This window comes from Eucalyptus grandis, chromosome 9, assembly GCF_016545825.1.
Source record: "Eucalyptus grandis isolate ANBG69807.140 chromosome 9, ASM1654582v1, whole genome shotgun sequence".
Classification (NCBI taxonomy): domain Eukaryota; kingdom Viridiplantae; phylum Streptophyta; class Magnoliopsida; order Myrtales; family Myrtaceae; genus Eucalyptus; species Eucalyptus grandis.
The window spans coordinates 442316-450119 of NC_052620.1; the positions used below are offsets into that span (position 1 = coordinate 442316).

General features: G+C 47.5%; 1 pseudogene; it reads left to right on the forward strand.

The window, feature by feature from the left end:
* The first annotated feature begins 1967 nt into the window (after positions 1 to 1967).
* On the forward strand, positions 1968 to 3311 carry LOC120288172 (annotated as a pseudogene).
* The last annotated feature ends 4493 nt before the right edge of the window (positions 3312 to 7804 follow it).

The following is a 7804-nucleotide window of genomic DNA, read 5'->3' on the forward strand; positions in this document are numbered from 1 at the left end:
ACAACTATTTCTCCCCCTCTTCTCTCTCCACTTCTCTTTTCTTTTTTCTTGTGTCTGCCATGGCTCGAGCTCGAGTTGGCTCATGGCCGTTTCAGGTCAAGGAGGGACGGCGCGTCGCTAGATGGAGACGTGTTGAGCTTCGTTTGTGGTGAGATACTTGAGGCCGAGCTCGAAACTCAAGCGCTAACCAAAGCTCCGAGTTTTAGGTCGAGCAAGTGTTGTCCATGGCTGGCCACAGTGGCCGCCACTACCTTGATGATCGTCTTGCTTGAGGAAGATGACGAGTCCGACGGCGGCACTTGGAGCGAGTCTATTACAGAAGGAGGAGGAGAGCCGGGGGTCGGCGGTGGTGGACGACGTGGAGGCAGCCTGGGAGAGGAGGGCGTGAACGCGGGAGGGGTGGGCGGGCTGCTTCGGGGTGGTGATGCGCTCCACTCCGAAGCGGCAGTTGGCAGCACACGCACCAGGATTGGATGAGGCGGTGGAGGTGTGGTTGGGGATGAGGGCGGAGTTGAGAAGTGGGGTGCGGGTGACGGGGCAGGTAGTGTTGCCGGCGGTGATCCGGGGCTCGATCTTTGGACAGGTCGTAGGTCCGCTCGGTCGACACCGTCACCGAGTCCCGCATCGGCTCCGGCGAGATGGGGCACTCGGAAATGGTGCGGGGATCCGGACGCCCACCATGTCCAGCGGCTCCAAGCTCAGCCCCCACGCATTTTTCTCTCTCTAGGAACGGTGCAAAAGCTCCCTTTTGTTCGTTACTGCACTCCCTCTCTCTCTCTCTAGAATGTGGGCACTGGATGAAGTGAAGGATCGAGCCTTGCAGAGCACGTAGATGGGCACTGGCGAAATTCCTTCTCCGTTCATGAGAGGACGCTGGTTTCTTCCCTATACAAAATCGGGAGCAGAAGAGAGAGAAAGAGGGACGAGAGAGAAAGAGGGGAGGGAGAGGACAATCGACATCCTTTCTCTGACAGCTGGTTTTTGTGGGCAGAAACGGAGGGGAGGAGAGAGGGTAAACGGGAGAGAGACGAAGTTAATGGGGGAGAGTGGGCGCTGACAGGTGGGCCCAAAATTGCCACGTGTCGAATTTTGTATGGTGATACATTTTGCCTACGTGGAGGGTAAAACCCACCCAATATTTTCTCGGGAGAGAGAGAACTGCAAATATTGTTTCTGCTTTTACACGTGTGCCCAAGTCAAACTTTGACCTGAGCCCACCTAAGCTCTTTGCTTCAGCTCAACGTGCAGAGGGATTTCGGCAAACTTCACGAAGGGCCCACCAAAATTTATTTTATTTCATTCTTTCGTTTCGGATTCCACAGAAAAAAGAAACTTTACTTCCATTTATTTTATATTTTTCTATTATAAATCTCCAAAAATTCAGAGAATTTTCTTTTATTTGAAAATTCTTTATTAACAAATTTGATTTAATAAATTATTATCCGAATTCAAATTCAAGACATTAAATTTAACACGGGTAAGTTGATGATGTCCTCTAGAGATCATGTTGCAATAGAGCCGTTGAATATGAAGGATAGGCCGTCGTGACCATCGGGAAGTGGAGCCAGGAGACGCAGAAGCAAACCGTCGTCGTTGCTGGACGGTGGAAGAGTGGAGAGGCGACGACGGTCGAGAAGCGGGTTTGCTCGGTAATCATTCGTAAATGCAGGTCGGTGAATTTTAAGAGTCGGGTCGTTGCGGCGAAGCCCTCGTGATCAACGAACGAGCTTGACATCATTGACAATGCATGGGTTTTTTTTTTTTTTTTTTTTGTCGGTGACAATGCATGGGTTCAGAAAAGCAGAAGAGACAAGTGTTTCCTCTTTGATTATTGATGGGGCCCCACCATCACCTGTTCTGCCCTCCTAAACCAACCAATCAGCAACCGCAACGGGAGGCCCACCTGCAGACTCAGGCCCATTAATGGGCGACACGTGGCAGTATGGCCAACGTACCCAACCCCCACGCTTCCCTTGCGCCCGCGCATGTCGTCGTCTGCAATAAACCGAGGAGAGAGAACCCCACCATCATCGTGCCCTGAATCTCGGCAATGGCGACTTCGGCGAAGAAACCCGCCCCGTCCTCGCCGGAGATGCCCTGGAAGACCCGCGTCGCCGTCGCCCTCCTCACCCGCGTCACCGACTTCTGCGGCCGCTCCGACGGCACCGTCAACCGACGCCTCATGGGCTTCCTCGACTTCAAGTCCCCTCCCAACCCCGCCCCCGTCCGCGGCGTCTCCTCCTCCGACGTCACCGTCGACCCCTCCCGCCCCCTCTGGTTCCGCGTCTTCACCCCCTCCCGCCCCGGCCTCCCCCGCTGCTTCCCTCCCCGTCCTCGTCTTCTTCCACGGCGGCGGCTTCTGCTACCTCAGCGCCGCCTCCTCGGCCTACGACGCCGTCTGCCGCCGCTTCGCCCGCAAGCTCCCCGCCGTCGTCGTCTCCGTCGAATACCGCCTCGCCCCCGAGCACCGCTTCCCCTCCCAGTACGACGACGGCTTCGACGTCCTCCGCTTCCTCGACGAGAACCCTCCGCCCTGCCCCCTGTCGCCGACGTCTCCAAGTGCTTCCTGGCCGGGGACAGCGCCGGGGCCAACCTCGCGCACCACTTGGCGGTGATGGCCTCCCGGTCGGAGCGGAAGCTCGCGAGGGTCCGAGTGGTGGGGCTGGTGGCGATCCAGCCCTTTTTCGGGGGCGAGGAGCGGACGGAATCGGAGATCCGGCTGACGGGAGCACCGCTGGTGTCGGTGCCCCGGACGGACTGGTGCTGGAGGGCGTTCTTGCCGGAGGGGGCGGACCGGGATCACTGGGCGGTGAACGTGAGCGGGCCGAACGCGGCGGACGTGGCGGGGCTGGAGGAATTCCCGGCGACGGTGGTGTTCGTCGGGGGGTTCGACCCACTGAGGGACTGGCAGAAGAGGTACTGCGAGTGGCTGAGGAAGTCCGGCAAGGCGGCGGAACTGGTGGAGTTCCCGACCATGTTCCACGCCTTCTACATATTCCCGGAGGTGGCCCAGTCCACCCAGTTGATCCTCAAGGTCAAGGATTTCGTCCATAACCTCCTCTCCACAAAATAAATCTTTGTTAATCTTTTCAGAAATCATTGCTAGGAGTTGTGTTGTTTACAGTCGAGGTTATAGGTTCCCGACCTGAAACCAGGAAACCGTCCTCCAAAATTTAGAACAAGGAACCAGATCGGGCGGTTCTAGGGCAGCTGGTTCCCGTCAAGTTTCCGGTGGCAGAAAAGCATAGGTCTTAGAACTTCTTGTTTTTCTATGTATGGTCCGCATGGGCACCGATGGCGATGTAATAAACCGGAATTTGTTTTGTTGGATGATGCAGCGGTTTGACCTCTCGTCAGCTCCCTTTTTGCTTATGCCGTCATTAATTTTACAAAATTAATTTTAGATATAAAATTCCAGTAGCACAACTTTCTTCTTCACTCAAATCAATCGCTGTGGAGGTAAACGATATTTGATTTGAATGGATGAATATGGTGCGGCATGCTTCCCGGGCGGGCCTGCCAGAATGTCATCACGTTGAGGGCAAATTTTGCATTTCTCTAATCATGCCTAGGAGAATTCCCTGTTTTCACTTGTTTTCCTCTTTGATGAGACGAAACGAACTTTGAATCAATATACTCATGAATCCAGAGTACCTTGCTTTGTCCTGGGTTTCCACTGAAGCTAACCCTGAAAATCGACTCGACCCTGCATGTTACCCGAATTGATGGTGAAGCAAAAGGACGGCACGGAATCGAGCGAGATGCACAGAGTTATTTTCCGGACAAATTGATGATCTATTAAGGGCGTGCAATCTTGTCACTTGGACTTTTTTTCTGGCTGAATAAAGGGTCTTTTAGGATGTTGGATGAGGACAAAGACGATAAAGACCAGAGAGAGGCTCAGGGAATGTGTACTGATTCGGTTTCAGCAGCAACAATTTCTCCTTGAAAAACTCCGCAAACCCGACCATAATCATCTCTCCACAAAACAAATCTTTTTAATCTATTGAGAAATCATTGTTAGGAAATGTGTTGTTTAGAGTCGGGGCAATCGGATCCTGACCCTACATGGGCACCGATGGTGATTGAATAAACTAGAGTTTGTTTTGTTAGATGATGTAGTGGTTTGACTTCTCGTCAGCTCCCTTTTTTCTCATGCTACCAATTACCCTCCTCTAATCCGTCATTACTTTCGTAAAATTACTTTGAGATGTAATTCCAGGAGCACGGCAGTCTCGTTCACCCGAGTCAGATCGCCATGGAGGTGCCCAATAATCGACTTGAATGGACGAATATGGCGCGGCGTGCTCTCAGGCGCGCCCACCCGAGAGAATTCCCTGATTTCACTTGTGTTCCTCTTTGATTAAACGAAATGAACTGCTGAGTCAATCGTCGTGAACATGTGAATGCCTTGCCTTGGCATGGGTTTCATCAAGCTAACCCCGAAGATCGACTCAGACTCCGTGTGTAACCCGAATTAATGGTGAAGCAAAAGGCGGCACGGAATAAATGGCGCAGAGCTATTTTCCCGACAAATTGATGCTCTATGAGGCGCGTGGAATTTGTTGGCTGACTATATAGGGTCTTCTAGCAAAGACGATACTTTGGTTTCAGCTGCAGCAATTTCTCCACAAAAACTCCGAGAACCCACGGCTGATTCAACTTTTGCCTGAGCCAGCCTGCACGTTGTTGTCTTTCGATCTCTTCCTATGGGGAGATGAGGGCTTTGAATTCCCACTTCTTAGGGGACTCGGGTGGGAACGATTTAATTTCATGTATGGATTTCAACTCTTACGCCATACTAGGAGGCAGAGCAAAAGCAAAAAAATTGAGTAAAAATTAGAGTAAAAATACAGTAAGACCAATCAACAAAAGAAGAAGAAGTAGCCAAAAACTCCTTATATCCAGAATGTTTCTAGCAAACAGATGGTAGTCACGGAGGAATACCATAAGAACGAAGATTGATTAAGCAAGCGATCTCTTCATTTCCAAATGCACGCCATCCCCCTATTTCCTAACAGAGAATGGAACAGCAAAGTCAAATAAAGAATTGGAAAGAACATTTTATTTAATTCTTATAGGGAATAATAGAACACTGTTGCAACGTAACATACGGATTATTAGGTTGTGATGGAATAGAAGCGAAATGGCTATTTTCAATTTCCAATTCAAGTAATGCGGTTGCTATTACATAAAGTTGCAAAAAGTTATAGAAAATAACACATTAAATAAGCTTAAAAGGAAAGAGGATTGGAGTACTTTTGGAAAAATTATTACAACTCGATTGCGAGGGGTGATATATAAAGTCTAGTTATCCGGACTATAGCTATTAACGTGAACAAACACTCCAAGAGAGAAGTAGTAGTCATTAATTCATGCAGCCGGAAGTGTAAGTAATTGATGGTAGATGAGAACCTATGAGTCAACTTATTTAGTTTGGTTCACGGATGTTGACCTTAACTCGGAAGCTGTTGTCCTAGCGTCGATAGACCTGAATCACGGTTGGGTGGCCAGCTAGGCGTGCCCAAATCTCGTGTAGGTGAGATGGACCAGACCAAGCCCAATTATATATATACATAGACAAATCGTTCGAGATGCACATGTTTATTTTCCTGACAAATCGATGATCTATGAAGCACTTGGAATCTGTTGGACTTTTTCTTTGGCTGACTATAAAGGGTCTTTTAGCATGCTGTATGCAGACAAAGATGATAATACCAGAGATGGGTTCAGTGACTGGGTACGGATTAGGTTTCAGCTGCAGCAATTTCTACCTGAAAATTACGCAAACTTGGAGCTGCTTCACCATTGCCCTAGCCAAAATTGTACCTGAAGAAGTGCATATTTCTGGGTTATGCACATGAGGTGAAAGGCTACCAGATGTGGTGCATCAATCCCAGATCACCTGGTTTTCTAATTAGCAGAGATGTGATCTTCGACGAAATTGCAATGCTTCAACAGAGGAGTTTTGAGACACAACTAGCAGAGAATATAGATCATGGTGTCATTAGTGAAGTGGAGCTTCAGGTGGAGACTCCAGAGACCTCGAAGGTAGCAGAGGTTGAGACTGAGATGAAGCCGCAATTTCTAAAGTCGGTGATAGTGAACAACTAGCAAAGCCGCAGCAGACTATAGCCGCAGATAAACAGAGAAGGCAAATTAAATCACTGATACGTTATGGTTATATAGATATTGCTTATGCATTGACGGTAGGTGATGAGGTAGAGGCAGATGAGCCTTCGTCTTACTCTGAGGCGATGGCTAATTCAGAGTCATCGCAGTGGCTAGGGGCTATGAGTGAAGAGATGGAATCATCTATCAAAATCAAGCATGGGAGCTAGTCAAAGTACCTAAGAGCCAAACGATCGTCGAAAGTAAATGGGTCTTTAAACGGAAAGAGGGCATTCTCGATGTTGAGGCGGCGAGGTATAAGGCGAGACTTATGGCAAAGGGATATACACAGCGTAAGGGCATTGACTACAATGAGGTGTTCTCTCATGTGGTAAAACATACTTCTATTCGTGTTTTACTTGCTTTAGTTGCTTCGCAAGATCTTGAATTAGAGCAGCTAGATGTGAAAACTGTGTTTATTCACGGTAAGTTGAGGAGCAAATTTACATAAGGCAACTAGAGGGATTTGCTATTCCCGGTAAGGAAGATCATGTTTGCTTATTAAATAAATCTTTATATGGGTTGAAATAGTCTCCTAGGCAGTGGTATAAATGTTTTGATACTTTCATGGCTAGTTTAAACTATTCGAAAAGTCAGATGGATAACTGCATTTACTATAGGAGATTGGAGAATGGTTCTTTGATTTATCTACTCTTATATGTTGATGATATGTTGATAGCAGCTAAGAATATATCTGATATTGATGTGTTGAAGAGGCGATTAAATGCTAAATTTGAGATGAAAGATTTAGGTGCTACAAAGAAAATTTTGGGTATGGAGATTTTGCGTGACAGGACTGTAGGAGTTTTATGTTTATCTCAGAAAAAATATTTTGAGAAGATTAAAGCACGTTTTAATATGCAGTCGGCAAAATCTGTAAGTACATCTTTAACGAAACACTTTAAACTTTCAAATAAATTATCATCGCAGACTGAGGAGGAGGATGAACATATGTCTCATGTTCCTTATTCAAGTGTTGTGGGTAGTATTATATATGCTATGGTGTGCACTACGCCTGATATTTCACAAGCTGTGAGCGTGGTTAGTCGCTATATGAAGCGTCCTAGTAAAGCTCATTGGGAAGCTGTCAAGTGAATCATCAGATATTTGAAGGGGGCAACAAACGTGGGTATAGTGTAGCGGAGGGACAGCAATGCCAGTGAGACAACTGGTTTTGTGGATTCGAATCACGCCGGTGACTTAGATGATTGCAGGCCTTTAGCAAGGTACGTATTTATGCTAGCGGGTGGTGCAGTTAGTTGGAAAACGTCCTTACGGGATCACATTGTCTTGTCTTCGACTGAGGCGGAGTACATGGCACTAACCTTTATAGTAAATGAGACGATATAGTTACAAAGTTTTGTCGCACCCAGGATCTTAGATCAAGTCACATGACTTGCTTGAATTTCAGGATTTACAAAATAAATTTTAGTCAAGCTTAATCATAAGAAACTGAACTGCACTCGGCTCTATTTATCATAAAACTTTGTTTCTTTACACGTAGGGGGATGAGGTTAAGAGGGGAATTTCTACACAAAAAAAAAAAAAAAAAAAAAAAACACTAGGAACCACAAGCACTAAACATCTCGCCTCCCGTTGAGTATGTACATGCTATCAAACAACCAAAAACAAA